Here is a 12,158-nt window from a genome sequence, read left to right as displayed (position 1 = left end):
TAGAACACAGTCCTTGCAGTCAGTAGCTGTTCAGAAGATGGCTTTTTCATCTTTCTCATCATAGCACGCAATCCTTCAGAACAAAGTTGCTTTCTTAACTCTCCACTCTTTTTTTTCTGTTGACCTGCTCTTGTAAACTTGTGTTAATTCTCTTTGCTAACTCAGCAGAAAACTACCCATGTTTTGATGAATTTAAATTACCGAGACCTGCATTATAAAATGTAAAAACATAGCCTATAACATACATCATTTCACAAGGGTACATTTGCTCCATTTTGTGCAAGAAATAGGAAATAATTAAATGTTGGGAGAAACGGTAATATATATTGCCACCATAGTTCCCTCTAAGCTGAGCAGTGAGCAATCGCTCACTTAAAAATCATCATCAACTCAAAGTTTTCCAAACCTGCCCAGAAGCCATGAGGGAAAGAATGAGAAGGAAGGAGAGAGAGAGGAAGGGAGGAAGAGAGAGAAACAGATAGAAAAAGAGAGGAAGGAAAAGAAAAAGAAAAAGAATGGGAGTAAGGAAGAGAGAAAGAAAATCAAAATCTAGTTTGAAACTAGCTCAACTATTTAAGTGGTATTTTGATATTGATAGAGTTGTCCTATTATGAGCACACTGTTATAGACACACAGTACAGTATTTTATTTTGAAATTCTCTGAGGAAAAACAGAGTGGGTTTTTTATTTGTTTGTTTGTTTGTTTACTTACTTACTTACTTACTTACTTACTTACTTACTTACTTACTTACTTACTTATTATTTCTGTGCCGCCCAGTCCCGAAGGGACTGCCGCTCAGACACTATACTTTTCTGCCCACCCCCCCAAAAAATTAGAGGGAACACTGATTGCCACATTAGAAATGATAGAAAATATTTGTAGCCCAAGTGATAGATGTTGGTGCTGTTTGATCTCCAACCTTGCTGTTTAGCTTCCAAACATTTCATTATCAAGCTAGGTGACATCTTCAGCAGAACTTCTGTTGAAGCACCTTATTTCAGTTCTTCACCACTTTTTTTTTTAAAAAAATTCTTTATTGTTTCCAAAAATATTTCTCACATGTTTTGTTTAAGTTTTACAGATCTTATTCCATCTCTATTACCTTTTGTATATATCTTTCATTTCTTTATATCTTTTATTTAATAGTATACATTCAATTATATATATCATTGGTAAAATACATCTTTGAAATAAAAGGAAAGAGAGAAAATGTTTGCTCTTTGTTTCTATTGACATTCATAAGGTATTTGTTATTCTTTCTATATATACTGATACTTTGTATTGTAACATTTTTAGTTTTTCCTTTGAATCCATTCATGCCATTTGTACCATGATCGTTTTGATTCTTTGATTTTAGTTCCCTTAATTGAATTTGTGATTTCATCCATCTCTACACATCTATATATTTTGTCAATAATTAAGCTTTCTTTTATTGATCTCATATTATCAATGAGTCATTTGACCAGCTAGCCATGCAACGTGACCTGTCATGTGACCAACTGATCCTTGTGAGTAAAGGACACCAAGTGAAGAGGTGGTTGGTGCCCTCGTTGGTTGGTCACTTGATTCATATGGCTCCTTATGTGAAGTAGACCCAGAGACAGGGTTTGAGCAATCGGTACTTTTATTCAGCTCAGAGAACAAGTGACAGCTCAGCAAGGTAAAGTGACAGTTCAGCGAGTACCGACTGGCTCTGCAGGGAGAAACCGCTTCTTTTATACTTTTGCGGTTCCCGCCAAAGCGAGAGCCGGCCGCGTCTGAGCCAATCAGGAGCGACTTCCTGCTTGGGCTCAGACAGCGCTGGAAAAGAGGAACAAACTATTTACAGCGTTACAAGGTAGCCATTCCAGGATACAACACCCCTCCCCTCATAGTTGGACTCATCCATCAAGAAAGCCACGTGACGAAGTCGTCCAATCGGTGAGGCCTTCGAGGCTCTCGCGCTGACCTGCGCAGTCCATTTTCTCCTTCGCCACTGACTGTGGAGGATGGCTCGCCGCTGCTCTCCCGGTGCGGCGGACTTGGCCTGGCGGGCCCAACGAAGGCCTCGGAGGACGAGGATGGCTCGGCGTCGCTGGATGGTTCCCCCTGGCCCGATAAGTCTCTTTGCGTGTTTCTTAGTTCGGGCAATGTACAAAAGTCTGTTGAAGGGGGAGAGTCCGAGTCAGCGGGTTGTTGCAATTGGTTTTCAGTTCGTTTCCGAATGTGGTCTATGTGTCGTTTCCACAAACGACCATCCTCCAGTTTAACAATATAAGTCTTGGGTGCGTTTTGCTTAACAATAATTCCCTTCATCCAGTTTACATTTCCATCAAAGCATTTTACATATACATTTTGACCCAAATACATTTCTCTTTCTGGTTTCATGCACATTTGGTTATTATTCACACAGAACCTTGGGTTTAACCTGTCTAATGGTGACCTCAACTTTCTCCCCATCAATAACTCTGCAGGGCTTACATGTGTGTGCGAGTTAGGGGTAATGTGCTGGGTTAATAAGAATTGGTCCAAGTTCTGTTGCACATCTCCAGGGCCTGACCTGTGCAATGCCTCCTTTGCCACCCTTACGTAACGTTCTGCCAACCCGTTAGCCCAGGGCGAGTAAGGCGAGATGAGGGCATGTCTGACCCCTAGGCCATCTAGGAATAATTCGAATTGCCTGGCTGTTAGTTGTGGTCCATTGTCAGACACTAATAGATCAGGGCAACCATGGGATGCAAACAGTCTGCTCAATACCTTGATAGTGGCACTTGTGGTTATGTTGTTCATTGCTATTATTTCCAACCATTTGGAGAAAGCATCAACCACTATTAGGAAGTACTGAGACCCCACTGGGCCAGCAAAATCAATGTGGATCCTAGACCAAGGGCCAGCAGGCTGTTCCCACTCAGCCGGAGTTGTTTTGGGGGGACTGGGCCTAGACTCTTGGCACGGGTCACACTTTGAAACCCAACTTTCAATATCAGCATCAAGCCCTGGCCACCATAAATGCCCCCTTGCTAGGCTCTTCATCCTGACAATCCCAGGATGGCCCACGTGTAACATTTTGAGTACCTTTTCCCTTAGGCGTTTGGGGATGATCACTCTATCCCCCCACAGCAAACAACCTTTTACATATGATAATTCAAGCCTTTTGTTCTTAAAATCACACAATTCAGGTTTAACAATATCATTTTGCCATCCCTTTAGAACACAGTTCACCACTTGTTTAAGGATTTGGTCTTGCTGCGTGTGTGCAGCTACCTCTTTTGCTGTGGTTAGTGGGTTTTCCTCGAGTTCTATCATTAGCACATCTGTGGCAGGAACAGGGTCTTCTACCAAGTCTGCTATGGGGCATCTGCTGAGGCCGTCTGCATGATTGATTTCCTTCCCCCCCTTGTGGGTGAGCTCATACTGATACCCTGAGAGGAAAAGGGCCCATCTGATTAGTCTTGGAGACATAAAAGGTGGAGTGGGCTTGTTGGGGGCTAGCAGGCCTAGTAGGGGTTTGTGGTCAGTGACTAGCTCAAAGCTTCTCCCAAAAATGTAATTGTGAAACTTCTTTACCCCTGCCACTAATGCTAGAGCCTCCTTGTCTAACTGGCTATAATTCCTCTCTGTGCTGGTCATGGTTCTTGAAAAGAATGCTATTGGGGCCTCTGTCTTATTCGGTAGAACGTGAGCTAAGACTCCTCCTATGCCGTACGGCGAAGCGTCGCACGTGAGCCTAATGGGTAGTGAAGCACTATATTGGACTACTACACTTTTAGAAGTTATTAAATTTTTTATTTGAGAAAAAGCTTCACGTTCAGTTTTCCCCCATGTCCAGCGGGCTTCCTTCTGGAGTAAACGATGGAGAGGCTCTGCTACTGTTGCCTTCTGCTTTAAAAAAACGGAATAAAAATTAAGGAGGCCCAAAAATGCCTGCAACTCATTCTTATCTTGTGGCTCTGGGGCTTCTCTAATTGCTCTCAGCTTCTCTGTTGTGGGGTGGATACCTTCCTTATCTATCTTATACCCAAGGAATTCAACACTGTCAGTTCCCCAGACACATTTATCAGGCTTGATTCGTAACCCTTTGTCCTGTAGCCTCTTAAGTACTTCCCTTATTCTTTTGTTCACTTGTCCCTGGTTTTCCCCTGCAATTAAGATGTCATCAAAATATGGAATTGCCCCATTTACCCCTGACAATAGGCGTTCCATGATGCTCTGGAATATTCCTGGGGCTATGCTTACCCCAAACTGTAACCTCGTGCATTTGAAAGCCCCCCTGTGTGTTACAATCGTTTGGGCGTTTGCTGTTTGTTCATCGACCGGAAGCTGCTGGTAAGCCTGGGCCAGGTCGATCTTTGCGAACCTTTTTCCCTCCCCCAGGGAGTGTAAGAGTTGTTGCACGACCGGGATGGGGTAGGGGTGGTGTTGGAGTGCCTTATTCAAGGTTGATTTGTAATCAGCGCAAACTCTTAAAGAGCCATCTGGCTTCAATGGTGTCACTATGGGAGTTTCCCATGGCCCCTGTTCCACAGGGACCAAAATACCTTGACTAATGAGTTTGTCCAGCTGCATGTCCAGCTTGGGGAGAAGCGGAAGGGGAACCCTGCGAGGTTTCAGTCTGACCGGTGGGACCTTGGGGTCGATAGAGAAAGATATAGGGGGTCCCTTATACAATCCCAAGGTGGGGCTGAACACTTCAGGGAACTCTTTCACAAAGTTAGGCATATTATCACAGTTTACATTACACACACCCGAAATTTCGATCCCCAACGGTTCCATCCACGCTAGACCCAGCAGGGAGTGTTTGGCCCCCGTCACAATAAGCATGGGAAGGGTACATTTCACATTCTTAAAGGCAATAGGTACATTTGCTGTTCCCAGGACCGAGATTACCCCCCCTTGGAAGTCTCTGATCACCAATGAGGTTTGAGTTAAGTCAGCCTTAGACACATTAGGCATGTATAGTTTAAATTTTTCCCAGGGCATGATGGTATATCTCGAGCCCGTATCCAGCTCCATTGAGCAAGGCTGGTTATTTAGTAACAATGAGATAACAATTTTAGCCCCCTTTTTGGTTGCCGTGTTATTCACGGAAAATTTAGAGTTACCTCTATTGTAGTCGCGGTTAGCGCTTGAGTAGTTCCTTTGACCCGAGCTGCGGAACGGTCTCCTTTCTCGCGATTGGGGGGGTTGGTTTTGAGGTCGCTGGTATTGTTGTGTGGCAAACGTTTCTTCTGGTGCCGTTGCTCTGCATGCGATGGCGATGTGGCCTCTCCGGTTGCAACGGTGGCAAGTAGCGTCTCGGAAGGGGCATCGATGGCGCTGGTGATTTCCCCGGCAGCCCGCGCAGGGGGCTGGGTGAGTAGCTCTAGGATGTCTCGGCTGGTCTTGCAGGAGGAGGCAGTTGTCCCCGTTTCTAGTCGGCTGGCTGAGGTCGTCTGTTCCCTCGGCGCTGGGAGACTCGGCGTTGATTTTGGTAATGATTTCTCGCCTTCCGTGCTCCTTTAATTCTCTTGCCGCTGCGTCGGCTGCTTCCGCGGTTTGTGCTAATTTAATTACGGTTTGTAGCGTCGGCTCTTCTTCGGTGAGGAGTTTGTTTCTCACCGAGTTGCTCTTCATGCCGAAAACCAAGGCGTCGGTAAGGCGAGCTTCCGGGTCTTGAAACTTGCATTGAGCAAGTACCGTTCGAAGCCGCGTTGTGAATTGGCTGATTGACTCGGTTTCTCTCTGAGCCATCATGTGAAATTGGTGCCGGTAAACCATGGCTGGTCTGGTTGGTTTAAAATGGCTCGCTAGTTTCTGTTGAAGGACGTCCCACGCTGTGGCTCTTGCTTGTTCTGGCTCGGTGAGAGTTTGGGCAAGTCTACGGATCTCTGCGCCGCAGTAGTTGAGAAAAATAGCCCGTCTGCGATCGGCTCCGGCGTCCTGCATTCCCGCCGCCTCGAGGAATATCTCGAAGGTGGCCATGTACTCGTCCCATGTCATTTTCTCGGAATCGAAGAGTTCTGGAGCCTGGCCGATCTGGATTTTGTCCATGTTGCACGCGAAGTTCTTCCGTTCGTTCGTCGCCAGTGAAGTAGACCCAGAGACAGGGTTTGAGCAATCGGTACTTTTATTCAGCTCAGAGAACAAGTGACAGCTCAGCAAGGTAAAGTGACAGTTCAGCGAGTACCGACTGGCTCTGCAGGGAGAAACCGCTTCTTTTATACTTTTGCGGTTCCCGCCAAAGCGAGAGCCGGCCGCGTCTGAGCCAATCAGGAGCGACTTCCTGCTTGGGCTCAGACAGCGCTGGAAAAGAGGAACAAACTATTTACAGCGTTACAAGGTAGCCATTCCAGGATACAACATTATGGATTCATATGCTGGCTCCAAATTAACATGTTTGTTGATAGACCCATTGGCTGAATACTATGCTTCGATAAATTCATATGTGGGGATATATTTCCACATTCCTTTGAATAGTAAAAATGGGAAAATTGCAGCTACTGAATATAGACCATTTACAGTTTGTGGGAAGAGGAATGTGGCCCTTGTTCACTCTATCCTCTCATTAATTTTTATGACATGCTAAACAGTTCCACACAACTTCAAAGTGTGTATAGATGAACAATTATTAATTCTTAAATTGTAGGCAATTAAAAAAGGGACAAGGAAAATAGCCTATAAATAATGACAAATGAAGCCAAACTCTTTTTATTCTACTTCATTTCAGACTAGACTAGGTCACTGCACACTTGATATAAAACCTAATTATTCCCAGTTGAAAAGTTCAATGTCACTATTACATTCTGACCTACTTTTTTCTGCAGTCCTTGAAAATTTTGGCTGAATTAATAGCTGGATCTGTTTAATATTGTCACTAGGCATTAGGCCTGCAAATTGTTTCACATATATCCAATGTAATACAAAATGAGAAGTGTTTGTTTAAGTAAATTAAGAATAACTATTATTAGCCAGAATGATGGATCATCTCTGCTGAAGTTGTCCAATTAGGCTCTTTATATTTATCTCAGGTTATGTTGGATGCATACTCAATATTACAATGAAATGTAAATGAAGTTGAATGGATAACATAAACCAGAAATAATATCTTCAAGGGATTGAATTGATTATTCTAATGAAGTAAATGTGGCATTCACCATTAATTCTGTAAGCAGAATTCGTGAATTTTGCATTTCTTCATTGTGTTACTAATGTTCTTACTCTTTTAAAATTTGATTTGGGCACGACTGCTTCCATTGCCCATTAGTTTTGGGGTTTTTTTTTTATGAAAGTGAGGCTATGCCAGCATGTGAAAAATGAACATTATTAAGTGAGTTTGTTAGCCTGTTCCAAATGGAAATTATAAAATTAAGTTAACTATGTGGCAGTTTTGGGATTTATTTTGCTCCAATGTTTTATCAGGAAAGACTATTATAGAAACACCTGCATTATTTCAGACACAAAGGGCTGGAAATTGGAAGGACCTGGAATAGTTCTGTTCTCATACTTCTTTTTGTACAGGGACATGCCCTATTTTTTGAAACAGAGTGATACCCTTGATACTCTCTAAATTTTAGAGACAGATGGAAGCAAGATATTCGTAGGCTGAGACAAGCAATTTATATCCCCATAGCATAATGGATATGGTATTTAAATTGTTCAGATGAACATTTGATATAAAAAACTATGAATGTGTCTTCCAGATCTTGTTTTGAGTAATTAAGTGTTCATACATCCCCAAATATCGTTAATACAGGCAAGATACCCTAGGAAAATTTGTAATTGGCTGTGTCTGAAAGGATTTTACATAAAAATATCCAAAGAAATAACTGGTTCAGCAATTTTTGTGAGTAAAGAACATAGATGATGTTGCCACATTTCTGAAGCATAATTTTTTTAAGGCTGGACATTGATTGGTTTCAAAGAGGATAGTATAATTGGAAATACCTGTGAACATGAACATAACCCTTGGCGTTCGGGGAAAAACTGTTCTTGTGTCTAGTTGTCTTGGTATGCAGTGCTCTGTAGTGACGTTTTGAGGGTGTAGAATGGAATAGAATAGAATAGAATAGAATAGAATTTTTTATTGGCCAAGTGTGATTGGACACACAAGGAATTTGTCTTGGCATATGCTCTCAGTGTACATAAAATAAAAGATACATTTGTCAAGAAACACTTAATGATTGTCATAGGATACAAATAAGCAATCAGGAAACAATCAATCTTAATATAAATCATAAAGATGCAAGCAATAAGTTACAGTCATACAGTCATAAGATAGACAAATAGTTTTATTATGTATACAAGATGTGCACGTATTCATACACTTGTGTGTAATGCAAAATAAGAATTTTATTTCTATCATTAGATTCCAGTTTCCTGTACATAAAAGTTTACTTGTAAGAGAATAAAGTTCATAGAATGTTATTTCTAAACCAACAGTGAGCAGCATTAATTTTATCCCTTCTTTGAAAAACATGAATGCATTTTTTAAAATAAATGCTAAATTTCACCCCTTTCTCTAACTTGGTGATGATAAGTTGAATATGTTAAACAAATGTTAGACCTATAAATAGTACATAAAGCCAACCCAAACAAAGACTATGTAGGAAAGCATCTAGTGAGAAAGGAAATGGCAAGTTTATCTGATATGAGAATAATGTATAATTTCCAGGGCTGGAAACAATTATTCTTCCATGATTTAAGTTGCTATGGTAAGACAAATCCTTTCTGATCCTTTCTCTTTACCCCTTTCCTCTCCCCAGAAACAAAAGGGTTGGTTTTTATTTACTAGTGAATAGACAGGGAAAATCTTCTGTAACTTCGGTGCAGAAAAGTAAATACATTTGAAGTATGCAGTTGATAATTTTGTTTTCCTTTTTTTTTAATGTACCGCAGAATGATACATTAGTAAGTGTATCCAAACGTCATTTCTGCCAGAAGAGTTAATGTAATTTTAATGTAACGTATTTTACTATGTGTACAGTGTTCCCTCGATTTTCGCGGGTTCAAACTTCACGTAATGTCAATACCACGGTTTTCCAAAAATATTAATTAAAAAAATACTTTGCGGGTTTTTTCCCTATACCACGGTTTTTCCCATCTGATGACGTCATATGTCATCGCCAAACTTTTGTTTGCCTTTAATAAATATTTTTTAAAATAAACTTTAATAAATAAACATGGTGAGTAATAATCTGAATGGTTGCTAAGGGAATGGAAAATTGCAATTTAGGGGTTTAAAGTGTTAAGAGAAGGCTTGTGATACTGTTCATAGCCAAAAATAGTGTATTTACTTCCGCATCTCTACTTCGCGGAAATTCGACTTTCGCGGGTGGTCTCAGAACGCATCCCCCGCAAAAAGCAAGGGAACACTGTATATAGATATATAGCCACTAAAACCCTCATTGTGTATTGAACAAAACAAACAAACAAACAAACAAACAAACAAACAAACAAATAAATAAATAAATAAATAAATAAATAAATAAATAAATCTGCCTTTTATAAAGTATGTTGGACTTCATCACCTGTGATATACAAAACACAGCAAGGGAAGTTCAAGGCATGTAGAAAGAACCTTGAAAGTAGTTCAAAGAGACATTCTATATTCTACATTCCCCCTCCATATGCACACCATTTCCCATTTATTAATATTCAAATAATACTTAATATGTTGGTGATTATATGTATACTCAATCATCATGTAGGGGCTTTAAAAAAAAATATGTATAATATTTCCAGATGACAGATTTCTTCTCTCTAGATCAGTGGCAACTTAGACTTGGCAACTTTAAGATGTGTGGTTTTCAACTCCCAGAATTCCCCAGCCAGCATTGAGAAATGTCTTCATGAATTTATAATTTGTTCGTGAGTTTATTCTGCATTTGATCCACCTTCCTTGCCTTTTGTACCCACCTCTGTCATCAGGCATGGGAGGAATTGAGATATTCCCTTCCCCCTAGGCTTATAAAATTTATGCTTGGTATGTCAGTATGTATGATTGGTTTCTTAAATTAGGGTTTTTAAATTTAACTTAAACTTAAATACAGTGATACCTTGTCTTACAAACTTAATTGGTTCTGGGACGAGGTTCTTAAGGTGAAAAGTTTGTAAGATGAAACAATGTTTCCCATAGGAATCAATGGAAAAGCGATTAATGTGTGCAAGCCCAAAATTCACCCCTTTTGCCAGCCGAAGGGCCGTTTTTGCACTGCTGGGATTCCTCTGAGGCTCCCCTCCATGGGAAACCCCACCTCCGGACTTCTGTGTTTTTGCGATGCTGCAGGGGAATCCCAGCATCGCAAAAATGAGCACTTTGCTGGCAACGAAAGTCCGGAGGTGGGGTTTCCCAGCGAAGGGAGCATCAGTAAAATTGCAGCATCGCAAAAACACCGAAGTTCTCGAAACCCCACCTCCGGACCTCTGTGTTTTTGCGATGCTGCGATTTCACTGATGCTCCCCTAGCTGGGAAACACCACCTCTAGACTTCCGTTGCCAGTGAAGCGCCTGTTTTTGCGCTACTGGGATTCCCCTGCTGGGATTCCCCTGCAGCATCACAAAACCACGGAAGTCCAGAGGTGGGGTTTCCCATGGAGGGGAGCCTCAGGGGAATCCCAGCAGTGCAAAAATGGGCGCTTCGCTGGCAACGGAAGTCCAGAGGCGGGGCATCTCAGTGGCGGCGGTGGGTTTGTAAGGCGAAAATAGTTTGTAAGAAGAGGCAAAAAAATCTTAAACCCCGGGTTTGTATCTCGAAAAGTTTGTATGATGAGGCGTTTGTAAGATGAGGTATCACTGTATTAGATTTGTTTATATTGTCTTATTATTGTTATTAGCTGCCCCGAGTCTACGGAGAGGGGCAGCATACAAATCTAATAAATAAATAAATAAATTACCAGTTGGAATTTATCACATAGTGGGGATTTCTATTTTCCTATTTTCATGGCAGTGCCAGGAAAAAAAATGGTGTGAGTTTCCCTTCCCCAAGGGGAATCCTGAAATTTTCATTTTCTTCACAGCCACCCACCTAACTTTCCAAATTCTCAGGAGCAGATATGTGTTATCACACTTTCTTCAGCTCACCAATGGCACAGAGCCTGCAAACACCTATCTCATTCTTCATTACTGCAATTGCTTTTTTGAAGGAGAGAGGAAAAGGGAAAAATAATCTAACCAACCATGCCAGTGTACTGTTGGAGTAACTAAGACTTCTCTAAGAATGACTGGGGTAGACAACAAGCTGTCTTTGCCGAGTTTCCTCTGAAGTAGTAATTATCCAAGACTCCCATATTTTTGGACTATAAGACACACCAAAATATGACGCATCAATATTCTGAAGATATAAACAGGGAAAAATAGGTTTTTGTCCTCCCCAGTCCCCAGGAGCACACTGCAGGCCTCCTGGTGCGCAAAAGCTTTGGGAGGCCTGCAGATTGCTCCTGGGGACTGGGGAGGGCAAAAATGCCTCTGGTTTTATGAAAAATGGACCCATTTTTTGCAAAAAATTGGTCTGTTCTTCCTATCCCAAACCTGCACTGTTAGATATTTGCCTGGGTGACCTACCCAGACAGGGTAAAAGTCAAAAGTTCAGATTTGTTTATTGCATGTTGATTGGTTGCCTTCTTTTGGCACTTAAAATGCATCTTTGTAAAACTGCCTGTTGCTGGGCTAGATTGTATAAATAGGAGAACTGTTATTGTATAGAGCTCTCAATACTCCATTGCTTCTTGACTGAATTGACTTCCTTGTCCTGTTAGCTAAATAAACCTTGCTTGATTCAACCTTGCTTTGAGAGTTACTACATTGGCGACGAGAAGACCGACCCTCCGTGTGCTATCATGGCTACTCTGTTGGTAGTCCAGCCACCTGAATTCTTCAACCCAGAAAGAATGACCTGGACATCCTACATGGCAAAGTTTGAAATATTTTTGGAAGCGGCCGGCATGAAAGACGGCGACAGCGGCCGCAAGTGTGCCCTTTTCCTCAATTACTGTGGCACACAGATTTTTGAGCTGGCAGAAATCCTCACTGATCCTGAACCGGCCCTCCCCAGCCCACATGAGCATTCTGCAGGCCTTTGTGTGCCCAGTTTTTGTGACAAAGAGGCCTTTTTTTTTTTTGACAAAAACAGGATGTATGGGGTGGGGTTTCAGGAGGCTAAAAATGGCTACTTTTGTTGTGTAAGACACATTAAGATTTCTAT

Source organism: Erythrolamprus reginae, chromosome 4 (genome assembly GCF_031021105.1).
Source record: "Erythrolamprus reginae isolate rEryReg1 chromosome 4, rEryReg1.hap1, whole genome shotgun sequence".
Classification (NCBI taxonomy): Eukaryota; Metazoa; Chordata; class Lepidosauria; order Squamata; family Dipsadidae; genus Erythrolamprus; species Erythrolamprus reginae.
Note: the sequence above shows the minus strand (reverse complement) of the source record.